The sequence below is a fragment of the Scyliorhinus canicula genome, chromosome 17 (assembly GCF_902713615.1).
Source record: "Scyliorhinus canicula chromosome 17, sScyCan1.1, whole genome shotgun sequence".
Taxonomy (NCBI): Eukaryota; Metazoa; Chordata; class Chondrichthyes; order Carcharhiniformes; family Scyliorhinidae; genus Scyliorhinus; species Scyliorhinus canicula.
Genome location: NC_052162.1, coordinates 72200327 through 72220592, shown reverse-complemented (window position 1 = coordinate 72220592; position 20266 = coordinate 72200327).

Here is a 20266-nt window from a genome sequence, read left to right as displayed (position 1 = left end):
ATCAGCGTTTCCAATAAATGTGGTGCAAATCAGATCATATTAAAGACAACAATAAGTATTATTTGGAAGTATTATGTCATGTCAGTGCTGAGTTGCATTAAAATAGGATGAGCAGCATTCTTTGTCCTAATTTACAGTACGGTCTTGGTAAGATTGAATCCTGGTAAGATTAAATTCAATTAAGATTCTGATGTTCTCCCATTTGATGTATGCTACTTGATTGATCTTAGCATGTTGGTATGTGGGGTGCAAATCACCTCACCTGCAGTGGGGCTGCGAGGGCCTTTTACTGCCCTACCTGTCTGCCCATGCTGCCAGTTGCTCCTTGTGCAACCCCCACACTGTCACTGGATAAGAAAATTAAACACAAATGTGGCTTCTGAATGTGTTGAAGACTTTGAATGGAAGCCGACTACCTGACATGATGTTACGAACAGGCCGAGTGGTCTGGGTGATCCCCCATGGGGCTGGGCCATGTCCAGACATGCACCGCCATTACTGTGGCCATCTTGCTGTGCACCCACTGACCACCCACATTGGAACTCCTTCCGTGATGCCCTGACACTAAGATGATTGACCTTGAGCAACCACAACCATCTTCCATTGTTCCAGGTATGGCTCCAACTAGTGGAGCTTTTTCCCCTGATTCCCCTTGACTTCAGTTTTGCTCGGGCTCCTTGATGTCATACTCTGTCAATGCCACCTTTGTGTCAATAGCAGTCACACCCACCTCACCTCTTGAGTTCTGTTCTTCTGTCCATGTTTGAACCAAGGTTGTAATAATGTGAGAATCAGAGTGACCTGGCAGAACACAAACTGTGCATTAATGAACCGCTGTTGCCTTGTTAGTGCCACTTGATAACACTGTTGATGACATCTTCCATCATTTTGTCGATGGTCCAGAGTAGACTGATAAGGCAATGATTGGTTGATTGGGTTTGTCCTGCTTTTTGTGGACAGGGCATAACTTATATATTTTCCATATTCTCAGCTGGTGCCACTGTTGTAACTGTACTGATCAGTTTGCAGAGGGAGAAGTTGGTTCTGGTGCACTAGTCTTCAACTACGACTGTTGCAATGTTGTCAATGCCTGTACCTTTGCTATGTCCAGTGCCTTCAGCCATTTCTTGATTGCAAATGGAGTGAATCAAATAGGCTAAAGATTGGTATCTATGATGATGGGGACAACAGGAATTGGCCGAGATGAATCATACACTTGGCACATCTGGCTGGAGACTTAAACTTTGCCTTTTAAAAGGATGTGCTGGACTCCACAATATTGAGGATAGGGAATGCTGTAGATCCTCTTAGTTTTTTAATTGTTCACCACTAATCTCAACTCAATGTGGCCAGACTGTAATGCTTCGATCTGATCCATTAGATGTGGGAGTGCACAGTTCCACCAGGTTCCAATTTTGTTCTATACATTAATGATTCTTCATTCTGATTGTTTAAGACAGCACACAGTAACTTCCCCTGTTTGTGTATGTTCCAGATGCCCTGTATAGAGGAAGAGCACCAGAATATTTTGAACTCACATGTTGATGTACCATCAATTGTACGCGAGGCGAGTGATTTACCAAAGTCTGGCTTTAATTGACTAGAACACAGCTCTGCGATCGTCTACAATGGAAAGGGACGATCGTCAGTCGTCTGACCATTTATGCCTTGTTAATAGAGGCATGGTTAACTCAGCCTCTCGGCCAATCGGTCGAGAGGCACATGACCGACCAGGGCCAATGGTAAGCAGACGTTCTGGCCCAATGGCAGACGGGTATGCAGATCATATCACCACATTCACCCCTTATGGAGAGGGAAGGCGGGGGGGGGGGGTTGTGTGTGAACGAGACCCGGGGGGGGGGGGGGGGGGGGTGGGGTGGAGAGAACTGGTGATATGAGTAGCCATCGAGAGAATAAATTTTCTCTCCTTACCCTTATCGAATTTGGGGGCTTCCCACTGGCCCAGACATAACGATATTTACAAAAAGAAAGTCCATGGGGCTGTAGAACTCTAGAAGGATTCGATCAGTCTTTTGGTGGTCCTTGACGTCCTGGTAGAGCGCCGCAGTGGAGGAGTTGACTTTGGATCGGCTGATGGTCCTGCTGATGTCCTGGAGTCCGGGAGCGATAGACTTCGAGTAGTCTCCGTCACCTGAGCTGGCCGCGGAGACGCCATGGATGAGGGATGGGGAAACTGAGTGGGGTGCTGGGGTGAAAAAGGGGAGGGGGGTCTGTGGTGGGGGAGAGGGCGCACGCCGGCGGGTGCCAGGTCCCGGAGGGAGACCGTGTCCTGCTGACCGTCGGGGTACTCCACATACGCTTACTGCGGGTTAGCGTGGAGTAACTGGACATGCTCCACCAACGGGTTGGACTTGTGCATCCGCACATGCTTCCGGAGCAAGATGGGCCCGGGGGTGACCAGCCACGTCGGGAGAGGGGATCCGGAGGACGGCTTCCTGGGGAAAACAAGAAGACGTTCATGAGGTGTCTGATTAGTTGCAGTACAGAGGAGTGAGCGGATAGAGTGCAGGGCATCGGGGATCACCTCTTGCCATCGGGAAATAGGGAGATTTCTGGACCGGGGGGCCAGTAGTATGGTCTTCCAGATGGTACCATTCTCCCGCTTGACCTGTCCGTTACCCCGAGGGTTATAGCTGGTCGTCCTGCTGGAGGCGATGCCCCTGTCGAGCAGGAATTGACGCAGCTCGTCGCTCAAAAAGGAGGACCCCCGATCGCTGTGTATGTACGCGGGGTAGGCGAACAGTGAGAAGATGGAGAGTAGGGCCTTAATGACGGTCGATGTGGTCATGTCGGGACAGGGAATGGCGAAGGGGAAGCAGGAGTGTTCGTCGATAACCGCCAGGATGTTGCGGTTGTTAGAGGGAAGGGACCCCTTGAAGTCAATGCTAAGACGTTCGAAGGGGCGGGATGCTTTGATCAGGTGTGCGCGCTCGGGGCGGTAGAAGTGCGGTTTGCACTCGGCGCAGATGTGGCAGTCACGGGTTACTGACCTGACTTCCTCGATGGAGTAGGGCAGGTTGCGGGCCTTAATGAAATGGTGTAGGCGGGTCACCCCTGGATGGCAGAGGTCTGCGTGGAGGGAGCGGAGGCGGTCTGTCTGCGCGCTGGCGCATGTACCGCGGGACAGGGCATCAGGAGGCTCATTGAGCTTCCCAGGACGATACAAGATATCATAGTTGTACGTGGACAACTCGATCCGCCACCGTAAAATCTTGTCATTTTTGATCTTGCCCCTTTGTGCATTATCAAACATGAAGGCTACTGACCGTTGGTCTGTGAGGAGGGTAAACCTCCTGCCGGCCAAATAGTGCCTCCAATGTCGCACGGCTTCGACTATGGCCTGGGCTTCCTTTTCCACAGAGGGGTGGCGGAGTTCGGAAGCCTGGAGAGTTCTAGAGAAGAAGGCCACGGGTCTGCCCGCTTGGTTCAGGGTGGCCGCCAGAGCTACTTCTGATGCGTCGCTCTCGACCTGGAAGGGGAGGGACTCGTCGATGGCGCGCATCGTGGCCTTTGCGATGTCCGCTTTGATGCGGCTAAAGGCCTGGCAGGCCTCCTTCGACGGCGGGAAGGTCGTGGTTTGCATGAGGGGATGGGCCCTGTCGGCGTAATTGGGAACCCATTGGGCGTAGTACGTGAAGAACCCCAGGCAGCGTTTGAGGGATTTGGGGGTATTGGGGAGAGGGAGTTCCATCAGGGGGTGCATGCGTTCGGGGTCGGGGCCTATCACTCCGTTACGCACTACGTTGCCGAGGATGGCTAGGCGGTCGGTGCTAAACACGCATTTATCCTTATTGTACGTGAGGTTAAGGAGTTTTGCGGTTTGGAGGAATTTCTGGAGGTTGGCGTCATGGTCCTGCTGGTTGTGGCCGCAGATGGTGACATTAACAAGATACGGGAAGGTAGCTTGTAATCCGTACTTATCGCCCATTCGGTCCATCTCCCGTTGGAAGACCGAGACCCCATTTGTGATACCAAACGGAACCCTAAGGAAGTGGTAGAGGCGCCCATCAGCCTCGAACGCGGTGTACAGTCGGTCACTCGCGCGGATGGGGAGCTGGTGGTAAGCGGACTTAAGGTCCACAGTGGAGAAGACCTTGTATGTCGTGATCTCGTTTACCATGGTAGAAATACGGGGGAGAGGATACGTGTCCAGTTGCGTAAACTGATTGATGGTTTGGCTATAATCGATGACCATCCGGTTTTTCTCCCCCGTCCGGACCACCAGCACTTGGGCTCGCCAGGGGCTGTTGCTGGCCTCGATGACCCCTTCCGTCAGCAACCTCTGGACCTCGGACCTGATGAAGGATCGGTCCTGGGCGCTGTACCGTCTGCTCCGTGTGGCGACGGGCTTGCAATCGGGGGTGAGGTTAGCAAACAGGGAAGGGGGGTCCACTTTGAGGGACGCGAGGCTGCAGACAGTGAGGGGGGGTAGAGGGCCGCCAAATTGAAAGGTCAAGCTCTGCAGGTTGCACTGGAAGTCCAGTCCTAGGAGTGCCGGTGCGCAAAGGTCAGGGAGGACAAGGAATTTATAATTTTCAAAAACCTTCCCTTGGACCGTGAGGTCCGCGATGCAGCACCCGGTGATGAGGACGGAGTACGAACCTGAGGCTAAACCGATTTTGCGTGTTACGGGATGGACAGGGAGCGCGCAGCTTCTTACCGTGTCAGGGTGAACAAAGCTTTCCGTGGTCCCGGAGTCCAGCAGGGATTCCATCTCGTGGCCGTTGAGGTGGATCAGCGTTGTCGTTTTGGCGAGCGTGCGTGGACGAGACTGGTCGAGTTGAACGGCCGCGAGCCGTGGAGAAAATCCGTCGTCGCCGTCCGAGTCGATGCTGGAGGGACCTTGCGTGGCAGACCCGGAAGTCGGTGGCCAGGATCCATATGTGAGGTCTGCACCCCAAGATGGCGGCGCCCAGGAAGCCCTCGTAGCCGCTAGTGGCGGAGCTAGCGTTGCCGGCGCTGCGAGCGGATGAGGTGAGGCGCGCAGGCCGGGTCCAGGAGGCCAGTTAGATGCATCAGCTGCGAAGACGCGCAGGCCGGCTCCAGGAGGTGAGTTAGATGCATCAGCTGCGAAGACGCGCAGGCCGGCTCCAGGAGGTGAGTTAGATGCATCAGCTGCGAAGACGCGCAGGCCGGCTCCAGGAGGTGAGTTAGATGCATCAGCTGCGGGAGGAGGTAAGGCGCGCAGGCCGGGTGTGGAAGGCTGGGGGCGGGGGGAGCAGAATCGCGCTGCAGGCAGGCAGGGACCGGGAGGACTCGGAGAGGCGAGCCGGTCGGGCGCCGGGGCCCGGGGGCGGGGGGGAGAAACGTGCAGGGCAGGCCGGCAGAGACCTGGAGGGGCCGGGGAGGTGCGCTTGGCGGCCCGCTGGGCGCGAGTTGGGAGCGGCTGGGGCGGCCCTGGGGGAGAGAGAGGCACACAGGCCGTTCGCAGAGGCCTGGGGGCGGGGGGGGAGAGTGCTGTGCAGCTTCCAGAAGCGCCGGAGCCAGCGGTTTGGCCTGGCAGACCGTGGAGTAGTGGCCATTCTTCCCGCAGCTCTTACAGAGGGAGGAGCGGGATGGGCAGCGTGAGCGAGGGTGTTTAGCGTACCCGCAAAAGTAGCAGCGGGGCCCCGCGGATTTATTGGGGCGTCCCGCGGCACAAGCCTGAGGGATGTCGGGAGCAGCGGGTGGCGGGTGGGAAGCGTGCCAGGAGGCGGCCTGGCCAGGGTCATAGGTGCGAGCGCTTAGATCTGCGACCTCCAGGGAGGCGGAGAGAGTCAGCGTCTCCGTTAAACTGAGTTTGTCTCTTTCCAGCATCCGCTGGCGGATCACGGGAGACAGCATCCCAGCCACGTAAGCGTCTCTGATCAGTAGCTCCATGTGCTCTGTAGCGGACACCGCTACACAGGAGCAACCTCTCCCCAGGGCATAGAGGGCCCGGGCGTATTGGCCTAGAGACTCACCGGGGACCTGCTTTCTGGTGGCCAGCAGATGTCGAGCGAATACCCTGTTGACCGGTTTGATGAATTGTCGTTTTAGCTTTTGTATAGCGTCATCATAATCCGTTTCCTCTTTGATTATTGCGTAAGCGTCAATACCCACGCTGGAGTGGAGGACGTGTAGCTTCTGTGCCCTGGTTGGGGGGGGGGGGGGGGGGGTGGTTGTTGATGCTAGGAACCCTTCGAGGCAAGTCAGCCAGAGTTGGAAAAGTTCTGCAGAGTTCGGAATTTGCGGGCTGATGCGGAGGCATTCGGGCTTGATGCGGAACTCCATCTTCAAAGTCGTAGTCAATTAAATTGATGTACCATCAATTGTACACGAGGCGAGTGATTTACCAAAGTCTGGCTTTAATTGACTAGAACACAGCTCTGCGATCGTCTACAATGGAAAGGGACGATCGTCAGTCGTCTGACCATTTATACCTCGTTAATAGAGGCATTGTTAACTCAGCCTCTCGCCCAATCGGTCGAGAGGCACATGACCAGGGCCAATGGTAAGCAGATGTTCTGGCCCAATGGCAGACGAGTATGCAGATCATATCACCACACATGTGCAGCATGCTGTTGTGTAAAATCTCATGAAGACGAAATGGGGACGGCACGGTGGCACAGTTGTTAGCACTGCTGCCTCACGGCGCAGAGGACCCGAGTTCGATCCCGGCTCAGGATCACTGTCATCGTGGAGTTTGCAAATTCTCCCCGTGTCTGCGTGGGTCTAACCCCCACAACCTAAAGATGTGCAGGCTAGGGGGATTGGCCATTCTAAATGGCCCCTTAATTGGAAAATGTAAAACAAAAATGAAGATTAAATTGGCAAGAAGGGGTCTAGTGAATGATGTGCTGTCCTCTCAAGTGCTAACAATTCAGGCAAGAAGGTGCTTCATTATCATGACAGAGAACCTACTCCTAAACAGCATAATCCATTTGTATGTATGCCACACACACTGTGCAATAGGGGAGGTTTCAGCAGGTGTACTGAACAGTTCATCTTGAAGAAGAAAGTAAAGTGACACAGAAATGTCAATTCTATGGGAGGTTCAGCAATGGAGGTGCGTTTGCAATACATTCATTAGCTCAGAGAATAAGGGCTGATTCTACATTCTCAGCCTCCTGGTGGGAAAGCTCACAGGCACGACTGAATGGGAAACTGTAGTTCTGCAATACTTGCTTTGCCACCCATTTGGATCACTGAGCATGCACAAGTGAGGAATCAACATCATGCAAGTTTGTAATATGCTGGCAAATACTGAGCTACTTACAGTTTCATTCATCTACAATTAAGGGATAGGATAGATTAGTAACAGCAACAATGTAGATGTGAACTTCCCTGACCAAGTATTTAAAGTGTTTAAAAGAAATGAAGGAGGTCCCAACTGAAAGGAAGATGAAAGCTGGGAAATGGGATTCTTGATCAAAGAAAGAAGGAATTAAAGGAAGGCCTGCGTTTTTTTAGCACGATGGTGTGTTAAAGTACTTTTCAGCCAATGGGTTTTTTGAAATGTAGTCATGTTGTCGGAAGGCGATATTGAAAAAGCTGAATTGCGAAGGGAACTCATGGGCTGCATTGTTCGTGCTCCTGCCAAGTGTGTTTCTGGCAGGAGTGGTGAGGGAGGGGGGTGGAGGACACCTAAAAAAGAGTGGGCCGGAATTTTTTCAGAGATTCTTCAAAGGGTAGGTAGGAAGCTGGGTAGATAGAGGTTCAATCTTTGGTGGCTGCACTTTGTGGATCGAAGGGGTGAAAATAGGGACTTAGGTTTGTGGCAGATTGAGGGCAATTGAAATTTCTTTTTAAAAATATTTTTATTGGCATTTTCCAATTTTAACAATTCAACGATCAGGCCCATAAAACACATACTATTTACAGAATACAACGTTTCTTTTGTACAATTTTACATGTACCCTTCTTATCAGCTCTCCCCCTTTCCTTGTACCCCCCCCCCCCCCTCCCCCCTCCTCACCCTCCATTGATAGCTGGGCTCCATCCTGGCCTCGTCTTCAGCTTTGTTATATCCTTTCCTTCATTTTGTGATTTTTGCAGTTATTCCTATGGCTTTGTTGGGGGTCATGGGGGTGGGGGGAGGGGTGGGGGGGGGCTCCTTTCCCATATCCCAGCCTGATACTTATCTGGCTCCCTTCTTTGCCACCCCCCCCCCCCCCCTTGTTCCTCTCTGTTCTGTGTGATCTTGACTGCCCTCATTGGTTCCCCCTCCTCCTTTTCTTGCTTAACCAGCACCTCTATTGCCATGACATCTATGTCTTCCTCTAGTTGATCTGGAGAGAGTATCAGCCAAGTACAGCTCCTTGCCACGTTTGCAAATGATTACTGAGGTTGTACCAGTGCAAATTTAGCATCATGCATTTTAGCCATGCAGAAACAATGTAAAGAAGCATCTCTGAGTTAGTTATGTGTTTTTGATTATCTGTTTTAACAGTTGCAGGACAGGCAATAATGAAGTCATTAGATTTCTGGCAGGTGAAGGCTAAAACAAGAAGTTCCTTTTCGATTTGAGCATAATGTGCCTCAGTGTCAGTGAGGGGCCTTGATGCAAAGATCTGCAAATTTGGATACAGACTGCACCAAGCCCATGCTGGTAGGCATCTGCTCATATGAGTATGGGTGCTGAAACGTCAAAGTATTGTAATACTGGTTGGGCTGCGAGTGCCTTGGTTGATTCTGTTGAAGCCCATTATGTGGTGCTCTTGCCAACACCATTCAATGTTCTGGTGAAAAAGTTGACAAAGAGGTCCTGTGACCTCATTGTACCATGGGATAAACTTAAAAAGATAATTTATCATAACAAGAAAACGCTATGGAGTGTGCATGCCCACAGGAATGACCGCCTGTCTTTTCGTCCTTGTCTTGTCTGGATCAGGTTTACACCATCGACTGTGAGTAAGTGGCCCATGTAAGGAATCCGGTTGACCCTCAATCTGCATTTGGCAGGGTTAACCTTTAATTGTGTGGTCCTGATTCTGTCAAGGACAAGACAAAGAAGTGCACCATGTTTTTGGACAGTACAACCGTAAACAAGGGTGTCATCAGCAATAATCTAGCAAGGTTGCCCTGCAAAATGTTGCTCCATGCACCGTTGGAAAACCTCACTGACAGTGGAGATTGCTTCGGGCATACAAAAAATATGATATCTGCCCATCGGGACATTAATGTTAGTTTTAAGGATTCCTCATTTAACATGAACAGCCAGACATGAACAGCTAAACACCTTCGGCGCGATTCTCCGCAAAGGCGGAGAGTCGTGAAGGCTGCCACGAAAACGGCAGTGTTTCACGGCAGTCTCCGCGCCCCCTCCCGGGACCCGATTCTGCTCCCCGGTCGGGGCTAGCATCGCGGCCCCGTGAACTACGGCATCGCGGGCTTAACGAATTTCGCTAAGCCCGAGCGCCAAAGTTAGCGACAGCTAACACATATGATGACGTCAGCCGCGCATGCGCGGATTGGACAACTCCAACCCGCGCATGCGCGGATGACGTCATCCACGCATATGCGTCAGACCCGCGCATGCGCGGTCCGTAATGCCCCTCAGCTGCCCCGTGGACTTATCCTGCGGGGCGGCGGAGGGAGAAAGAGTGCGCGGGAATCGGACCCGCTGCCCGCGATCGGTGGGCACCGATCGCGGACCCATGCCAACCTTGGCACGGCCGTGGTGCGGCAGTGCCAATCGGTGGCATGGTTGTGCAGAACGGCACTTTGCCGCCGTTTTCACCGGGTGCTCCGGTTTCCTCCCACAGTCCAAAGACGTGCAGGTTAGGTGGATTGGCCATGCTAAATTGCCCTTAGTGACCAGAAAAGGTTAGGAAGGGTTATTGGGTTCAGGGGATAGGGTGGAAATGAGGGCTTAAATAGGTCGGTGCAGACTCGATGGGCCGAATGGCCTCCTTCTGCACTGTATGTTCTATGTAATGCATGCACTGCTGGACCAATGCAGTGCTGTTCCAAGGCCCCAGTAAAAGCTTTAAGTACTGAGCAACTTTATGGAACCTGAAATTTCCTGTGTGCAGAGGAGGGTTGCTACACCTCCGGCGTGAATTGTCTGTCTGCCATAATCCAAGAGATATGTCTGGGTTCTGGTGCTGCATATGAATGTATTTCTAGTAACCTTTGGCTGAATAATTCGCTCCCGCGTCAATCTTGACTCTAAATCTGCCGTTACTGTTGATTATATTGAGAGTGGTGAAGATCTCACCATCTCCTATGATATTGTCAATACTGTCTTGATAGAGTGTTGCTGGGGGCTGTATAGCTTCACCGCTTTGGGTGAACTCGAATCACCTTACTGAGGCTCCTGGCCCCTGTATAGAGAAGCTACCATATTGCTGATGGCTTGGATCTGCATGCACTCAGCAAATTGGTTCTATTTCCTGCATTTGTTGCATCTTTTACTATATGCAAACCAAGCTGTGCTGTTTGGTGGTAAAGTCTGGTGCCATACTGCCAACATCTGAGACCGTGTAGCATGTTATGGGTTCCTTAGATCACCAGCATCAAGGAATTCCAAGAAAGGAAATTTATACCTGAGCTGCACTGGTACACTTGTGCCCTCCCTGCGTTCCCAGAGATGAGTCTTGTACACATGGCACGTAGCCGCGTTATCATGTGACCACACGATCTACATTGTCTCTAAGCACAAAACAAATACGAAATGGAAAGTCATCCCGTCTATGAGCCGATGCACTACGGTTCGGGCTGTTGGAACACTCGGCACTACAACAAATTTCCAACCGATATAAGGCGCTGTTCGAGCAAGTTTCAGCCCAATTATCGATCATGAAGCTCTGTGAAAGTTTAACCTTGGTCTATTTAGACCTTGCATTGAATACTTTCCAGCTCTTCGTAAAACCACATATCTTTTGAAGGAGCCAATTTCGAGAATGTCTCTTTTGATGTAACAAAGCAAGTCATTGGGCAGCTACATTGTAACCATTGTCTTTCTGAACTTCACAAAGGCTCATGAGTCTGTCAGAGCTGTAATTCAATTGATTTTGTACAAATAGCACCTTTAGGCATTCTCACACATTGACATCAAGGCCACTGGTTGAAAAGCTTTGCTTCACTTCTTTCCCTGTTTGTATTAATAAGAAACAGGAATCTGCTTTATACTTGTGCTCATTTTCAGAGATGGCTTTGCAAGTAGTATTGTTTTATGCAGAAAATTAAATATGGAAACCAGTAGTTACATTTACTGTCAAAGCAATTGTTTAGTTTTCATAAAGTGCATTGTCATTTGGTTCTGATCAAACTATGATTCCTGCTTCCTGTAACTAAATTCAAAGGCATTCTGTGTGCAAATATAACCCCACACATTTATTGAAGCTGATTCTTCTGATTTATATTTACTTTTTGGCTAATTACTGCAGTCAGATGAACCAATCTGAAATTCTACCCGGATATTAAATTTTATATTTTTGGTTTCACGTTTGCATTTCTTAAGAATTTCCTTCTTGCATTAAACATCTGTGATATTGCAAATAGTGTCTCACACTCCCTGTGAATTCACTGAAGGGTTATTTCAGTGAAGTTGCTACTGAGTAGATTGCCACAAAATGTTACTTCATCTAGTAACGGTTGGGGCCTCGTTATCAGAGAATTCCGTGCAGGCTGTTGGTCCCAAGAGCAGAAAGGACAATATGGTGGACACAAACCGTGGGCCGGCCCCGACAATCTAGGCCCTGCCGAGATTGCGTGCGCCCGCTGATCAGTAGCCCCCGATCGTGAGCCAGGCCTTCCTGGAGATCCCTCGGTGACGGATCGCCTCGCACCCGCTCCCCCCCCCCCCCCCCCCCCCCCAACCACCACGGCACCGCAGACTGAGTCCGCAGCCGCCACTCCGAGCTTCCGCCGGGTGGAACCATGTGTGAACAACGCCAGCTGGAACTCGACCAGTTGTCGGCGGAGAATCGCCACGGGGGTCCCTTTCAATGGACCCCGACCGGCGCCACGTCGACCACATGCACACGATTGGCAGAGGTCACGTGAGCGACGTCGGACCCGATCGCGGGTCTGACGCCCATTCTCCACCCCCGCGCCGAGTGTGATTACGGTGCGGAGGCTCCCGGCCTATATTTTTCTCACGCAAAACCAAAATCCAACCCCACTCAACAGAGACTGTGATCACCTAATCGCCGGCTCCACATTCGCTCAGGAGGCAATGACATCCACCTGTTTGATATGATCAAGGAGACGATAGAGCCCATCAGTGGGCAGTTCACACATCATATAATATTCCACATCAGGAGTTCCCATTGTTCCACAATACCAGCTGGATGAGGGGAGGGAAAACAATACACATGTGAACTAAACTTTCTGTCCGGGGGATCTATCAATACAATTTTGGGTTTGTTTACACTGTATTAGATTAGCCTTTGAAATAAAAAGTGGGATTGAGCAATGGGGCGAAATGAAAAGGAAGGAACGCGAGGCATATGTCATAATGTACATCCATGTATATGATGGAGTGCAGACAGGCAGTGATTGACACACAGGATGACCAGTAAGCACACAGAACACAGCAGCCAATCACCAGACAGGACACGACCACTATAAAGCCAGAGGGCACCAGTTTTCCCACTCTCCCGGGATCCAGCCTCTGAGACAGCCAGAGTCCGTGAGCTAGCCAGTGCAAACACCATATGGTAGTCAGTAAGTCTGGTCAGGCTAGCATCAGGTCTCCAGTCAAGTCAGCATAGTGTCAACCAACCACAGTTGAACATGTAAAATAGTTAGATGTTAAATAAAATCGTGTTGCATCTCATCAAGTGTTGGAAGTCTGTTTCTCGCTACATTGCATCAAACGCAGTCCACATAGACCAGCCTGCCCAACACATCAGCATACAGCTCGACAAGATCGGTACATCAGCGCCTGGCTCTCTCGCCCTCCCTCTACAACAAGGAACGAAGGAAGTCGCAAGGAATGTGTACGACCCTGAGGGCTTTGACCAGAGACGACACAACGGGGTGAACTTTTTACCTGCAGCCAGTTGAACATGTAAAATAGTTAGATGTTAGATAAAATCGTGTTGCATCTCATTAAGTGTTGGAAGTCTGTCTCTCGCGACACTGCATCAAATGCAGTCCACATAGACCCAGCCTGCCCAACACATCATGATACCAGGTTCGGATGCTGAAAATTGACGGACCTACATTGAGTGAATCAGTGTTGACCAGCAAACAGCCATCCGGTGACATGGAAAATGTCCGCCCTCCTCCGCAGCTCCACATCGCCGGCAACCTCGGTGCAAATTGGAATATCTTCAAACAAAAGTTCCAGCTCTATCTCGAAGCCACCGACCTCGAGGCCGCATCGGATGCCAGGAAGATTGCACTCTTCCTCTCCCAGCTGGGGACCACGCCATCCACATCTACAACCCGCTTACATTCGCTGAAGGCGAAGACAAGTAGAAATTTAAAGCAGTCCCGCTGACATTCGACAGCCACTGCGACATCGAGGTAAACGAGAGGTTTGAATGGAACGTTTTCGAGCAGAGGCTTCAAGGTAAGGATGAACCTTTCCAATCATTTTTGACCCATCTCCGCATCCTTGCGCAGTCATGTAACTATGACTCGACAACTGATTCCATGATCCGGGATCAGATCGTTTTCGGGGTCCTGTCCGATTCCCTTCACCAGCAGCTCCTGAAAGTCAAGCAGCTCACCCTCATCATCGCCATCGAAACATGCGATCTCCACGAGCATGCTAACAACCAGTACTCCTACATCAGGGCAGCAGAAACAGCAAAGCTAACCCCCCACGGGGCAGAACGGGTGCAGGCCATTGCACAAATGCAGGACCTGAGTCTTGATGAGAGTGGCCATTTTGCGCGCTTTTCCCGTGCTCCAGCGCATGCGCGGCACAGAAGCGTCCGTTCAATTCAGCAGGCCGTGCCAGACTCCGACCCCGACAGCCCAACAGATCCTGATGCTGAGTGCTTCAAATCCCCATTCCGGGTGGGCATCATTACTAAGCATGCGCTGCCTTTCTCAAAGATGGTGAAACGCCTCCCAATCCTAAGCGTGGATGCTGACGACGCGTGGTGTGCTGTCCTCACAGTTAACAAGGCTCGCATCCGTTTCAAGCTGGACACCGGAGCATCAGCGAACCTCATTTCGAAATCCGATCTCGACACCATCCGCATCAGACCAAGCATTCTTCCACTGGCCTGTCAGCTCCTTGACTACAATGGCAATGCCATTGCGGCCAGTGGCTCATGCCAACTCAGAGTTTCCAATAAGTCATTTAAAGCGACACTGCGATTTGAGATCGTAGGACCTGACAGAGCATCCCTGCTCAGTGCTCGGGCCTGCAAACTCCTGAACCTGGTTGAAGCGAGTCCACGCCATGTCATCCTCACAGGCGACGGCCTCACCTGATGAAAACTTCCAGGCTCAAATTGATGACATCACAGCGCAGTACCATAGCGTGTTCGATGGTATGGCCACACTCCCATACTGATACAAAATCCTGCTGAAAACAAACGCCACCCCTGTGGTTCACGCACCGCGTTGGGTGCCGGCACCCCTCAGGGACCGCCTCAAGCAGCAGTTGCAAGACCTCCAGGACCAGGGCATCATATCAAAGGTCACAGAACCCATGGACTGGGTAAGCTCCATGGTCTGCGTCAAGAAGCCGTGAGGGGAGCTTCGAATCTGTTTCGACCCCAAAGATTTAAACCGCAACATCATGAGGGAACATTACCCGATACCAAAACGAGAAGAGTTGACCAGCGAGATGGCTCATGCCAAATCCTTTACGAAGCTGAACGCCTCCAAGGGGTTCTGGCAAATACAGCTGGACGCATCCAGTCGCAAGCTGTTCACATTCAATACCCCGTTCGGTCGCTACTGCTACAACAGGATGCCTTTTGGCATAATTTCTGCCTCAGAGGTATTTTACCGCATAATGGAACAGATGATGGAGGGCATCGAGGGGGTGTGTGTGTACGTTGATGATGTCATAATCTGGTCCACAACTCCTCAAGAACACACTGATCGCCTCAAGCAGGAATTCCACAGGATCTACGAGCATGGGCTCTGACTCAACAGGGCCAAATGCTCATTCGGTCAATCGGAAATCAAATTCCTTGGCAACCACATCTCGCAGCAAGGCTTGCAGCCAGACGCTGACAAGGTTTCGGCGATCAACGCCATGAAGACCCCAGAGGACAAGAAGGCGGTCCTCCGCTTTCTAGGGATGGTCAATTTCCTTGGGAAGTTTATTCCCAACATGGCGTCGCACACCACAGCCCTCCGCCATCTTGTCAGAAAGTCAACTGAATTCCAGTGGCTGCGCGCTCATGAGAAAGAATGGCGTGAGCTGAGGAAAAAACTCACCAAAGCCCCGGTGCTGGCGTTTTTCTACCCCGCCAAGGACACAAAAATATCCACTGTCACGAGCCAGGGTGGTATTGGGGCGGTGCTCCTCCAACGGGATGACTCCTCCTCCTGGGCCCCAGTTGCGTATGCCTCCAGAGCCATGACGCCCACTGAGCAACGGTACGCTCAGATTGAGAAGGAATGCCTGGGCCTCCTAACGGGAATCGACAAGTTCCACGACTATTTATATGGCCTCCCTAAATTCACGGTTGAGACGGAAAACAGGCCATTAGTCCACATCATCCAAAAAGCCCTCAATGACATGACGCCATGGATACAACAAATCCTTCTCAAGCTACGCCGCTACGATTTTGAACTGGTCTACACCCAGACAAAGAACTCATTGTTGCAGATGCCCTTTCCAGGTCTATCACCACACTGTGTGAGCAAACTGACTTTGTATGTCAAATTGACGCGCAGGTGCAATTCTGTGCCTCCAACTTTCCAGCCTCTGATGAGAGGGTCATTCAAATTCGTGAGGAAATGGCCAGGGATCCTCTGCTCCGGTGGGTGATGCAGCACTTCACGAATGGCTGGCAGAAGGGACAGTGTCCCCAGTTTTACATCAAGGTCGATCTGACGGTGGTAGACGGCATCCTCATGAAGCTTGACAGAATCGTGATCCCGCAGAGCATGCGAGCTATGGTGCTCGGCAAACTCCCCGAGGGTCACCTGGGCATCGAGAAATGTCGACGCAGAACTCAGGAGGCAGTCTACTGGCCGGGCATCAGCCAGGACGTTGCCAACACAGTCCTCAACTTGTCAAAAATCTCAGCCAGCTCAACCTAAAGAAACTCTGCAGCAACATGAGATAGTGACTTCCTCATGGTCCAAAGTTGGTGTCGACCTTTTCCACACCAAGGGACGTGACAATGTCCCCCTGGTCGACTACTTTTCCAATTACCCCGAAGTGGTGAGACTGTTCGACCTCACGTCGGCGGCGGTGATTAAGGCATGCAAAGAAACATTTGCCAGACATGGGATACCACTCACGGTGATGAGTGACAATGGCCCCTGTTTTTACAGCCAGGAGTGGTCTGATTTTGCCCGACTATACAACTTTCGTCACGTCACACCCAGCTCCCACTATCCGCAGTCAAATGGGAAGGCCGAAAAAGGGGTCCACATCGTCAAAAGATTACTATGTAAGGCTGCAGACTCAGGCTCCGACTTCAACCTGGCGCTGTTGGCAAACAGAGAGACCCCGCTGTCCACTGGGTTGTCTCCAGAGCAGATGATCATGAACCGCACTCTGCGAACAACGGTTCTAGCCATCAACATTCCAGACCGTGACAACTTCCTGGTCATACAGAAGATGCAGCAGTCTCGGGCCCAACAGAAATCAGCGTACGACGCTCATGCCATGGATCTCCCCGAGCTGGTCCCAACTGATCGAGTTCGTGTACAGTTGCCTGACGGCGGCTGGTCCGCCACAGCTGTGGTGGTCAAGAAAGTGGCCCCGAGATCGTTCCTCATTTGCATGGCTGATGGCTCTTTCTCACAACGCAACAGGCCGGTGCTGCGCAGACTTCCACGCCCACCACCCAACCGTGATGTCCCACCTCACACACTGCTTCCTCCGGACACGCCCTGCCACAAGACCACCGATCTACCAGCAATCCTACCGACCTCTGCACCCGCTGCATTGGCGGCAGTCCCGCCTATCCAAGTGCAGGCGGCCCCTGATCAACCCTTGAGGCAGTCAACCAGAATTCGTCGTCCGCCACAGAGACTAAACTTATAGACTGAATGTTTGCACAATTTTGTTACCTCATCGTTTTGACATCTGTAAATATCGTTTTTTTTTACCGTTTCGTCTGCCCTAAATCCGCACTAGTGACACCTTCCTATGTATATAAGTCCATTTTAGCATATTCTGTACATAGTCACGGACATATGCACATCTTCACGCACATGCACCTTAATATTTATTATCTGAACACAAACTTTAAAAAAAAGAGGGGAGATGTCATTATATACATCCATGTATAGAATGGAGTGCAGACAGGCAGTGATTGACACACAGGATGACCATTAAGCACACAGAACACAGCAGCCAATCACCAAACAGGGCATGACCACTATAAAGCTAGAGGGCACCAGTTTTCCCGCTTTCTCGGGATCCAGCCTCTGAGACAGCCAGAGCTCATGAGCTAGCCAGTGCAAACACCATATGGTAGTCAGTAAGTCTGGTCAGGCTAGCATCAGGTCTCCAGTCAAGTCAGCATAGTGTCAACCCACAGTTGAACATTTAAAATAGTTAGATGTTAAATAAAATCGTGTTGCATCTCATCCCGTACCAGCCTCCCCGGACAGGCGCCGGAATGTGGCGACTAGTGGCTTATCACAGTAACTTCATTGAAGCCTAATCGTGACAATAAGCGATTTTCATTTTTAAAAATGTTTTCATTTCAAGTGTTGGAAGTCTGTTTCTCGCTACATTGCATCAAACGCAGTCCACATAGACCCAGCCTGCCCAACACATCAGCATACAGCTCGACAAGATCAGTACATCAGAGCCTGGCTCTCTTGCCCTCCCTCTACAACAAGGAACGAAGGAAGTCGCAAGGAATGTGTACGACCCTGAGGGCTTTGACCAGAGACGACACGACGGGGTGAACTTTTTACCTGCAGCCTGTGGAATACTCAGCCCAACGCCGTGTGGGGAGTCACCTCACATGGCCTGATTAAACTTTAGGTAATTTTGGGGGTATAACAACAGTGAGAAATGGAACTTGGAGAGGCTTAGTTCAGTGAAGTCCAAGGGGAAGTAATCTGTTTTGTTATCAGCCACATGAGGGTGATTAACATCGGTTGTGTCATATATAGATTTGCTGTGTGTAATAAATATACTCTGATTATTCAAAACTGGAAACCTGTATCGATTGCATTATTCATCATCCTTCAGCATGGTCCATGTAAGCCCAGATCTTCGACTGTCAACGAGTGAATTCAGTTGTGACCAGTTAAGTTAAACGATCTTCACACGATCGGAAACACCTTACATTTAGATCAAATGTACATTATTATTGTCAATGCTGGAACCATTTAACACTAATAAATTGCCAGTTTTTAATTTTTGTAACCTGTGATTCACACATGTCCCTCTTTCTGCAGTTTAGTATCAACATGGGGTGAAATTAAACCAGAACCTTCTGGCACAATCAATCTTTTTACTGAGTTAACTAGGTTCTTCAACACGATTGTTTCTTTCTCCAATCTTTGCAATCGTCCTCTTATTATCACGGGAATAAAAACAATTATCATGCTTTTTTAAGTATGATACATGTTGGTCAAATGGAATTTTCAATGAAACTCCAAAATAAAACAACTACCTTTCCTTGATATGTTTCAAACTTGGGCTTTAATATAACATTTGTTGGTTGGCAGGTTTTTAGGGTGGCAAGGAGGGGGGGGAGGGGGGGCTGCGGATTACCAGCTTTGACAAAGATTCATCCAAACTTGAAAAGTTAACTCCCTTCTCTCTCCACAGATGCTGTCAGACCTGCTGGTATTTTTTGTTTTGGTTCAGATTCCAGTATCCGCAGTAATTTGCTTTTATCTTAAGAAATAATCAGTGCTTGTGAAAGCATTCTAAAATTCACAATAAAAAGATAGTAAAACTGTTTAGGGGCGTTGGGGAAAATTCACTTGTGAGTGATGGAGTTCTGGTGAAGAAGGCGGGTGGGGGATATGTGTGCATAAAATGGCTTGGTCGCCATCCCACCACCTTCCTGCCCAGCCTTCTGCTCACCCCCATAGTACATGGACACTGAAATTGGCAGCCCACCCGCCACTTTAAAGTGACTATTTAAGAGTTAATTGAACTTGGTAGCAAGTCTATTGACCATAAAAATATGCTGCCCATGCTATTATACATTTGGGTGGGAGGGGGAAGCCCAGTCCTTAACTTCAAATGGTTAAAGTGTGAAAAAGAAGGGGCATTGTTCTACAGTGGCTGCCCTTTGCCAATCACAACATCTCACAGTCTCCTATCCTTTCCACTCCTTTAAGTCCACCCTCTCCCCCGACATGCCCCTGTTCCTAGTGCTCCCAAACCCTCCCAGCCTAAGAATCTGGACTTGCCTGTTCCAGGGATCCTAGACCTTGGGCTCCTCTCTTCAGCTGCAGACCTAGCAGCTGTCATTGATGCCTTTTTGTTGCTGGCAGGATTGAAGGAGCTGCCAGCCTACCAGATTAGCTGGCATCGCCAGAGGATGGGACTAGACCCACTTGGCTCTTGTTAATGAAGTGTTTTCTTGCTGTGGGGCTGCCTGGCATGTAGGTGGTAGGCTCTGGGCCAGTGTGCTTTCTGGTGGAAGACTGTTGTAGGGGGGTGGGGGTGGGGCAATGGTTGGGTGGAGGGGGGGAGGGGGGGGGGCAATGCGCTTCTCTGTTCGTTGTTTCTCCCCTCTCTATGGACCATCTGCAAGTTCCTCCACCCCAGGTTGTTCCTGCAACTTCTGGTCACCTTGTTTCTCATTTGAAGTCCAATCTAAGGTAGGCATGGAGCCATCCATCGTAATAATTATGAGTCTCAGAACACCTAAGTGTTCAAAGTTAGTTCTGGCTGAAGTGCTCTCAACATATCCATTTCCAATGAGAGGGAAGAATGCAACTGTGAACACTTGAATCCCAGATCGTTGCTGCGCAGATTCATGAACTATTTCGGCTTGAATTTGCCGTGGGACAAGCTGCCTGAATAATAGGGTCTTCATTCTGAGGGGAGCTGGATGCATGCTGGAGTCTGGCCAGCTGTTGCTGAAACTGTTTGGAGGCTCCACAGGGGGTGCAAAGAGCCAAGGCGGGCTGTTGAAGAGCCAACACCCCCCCCCCCCCCCCCCCCATGCTCTGGAACTCTTCATCCAGTTGTTTCATCTCA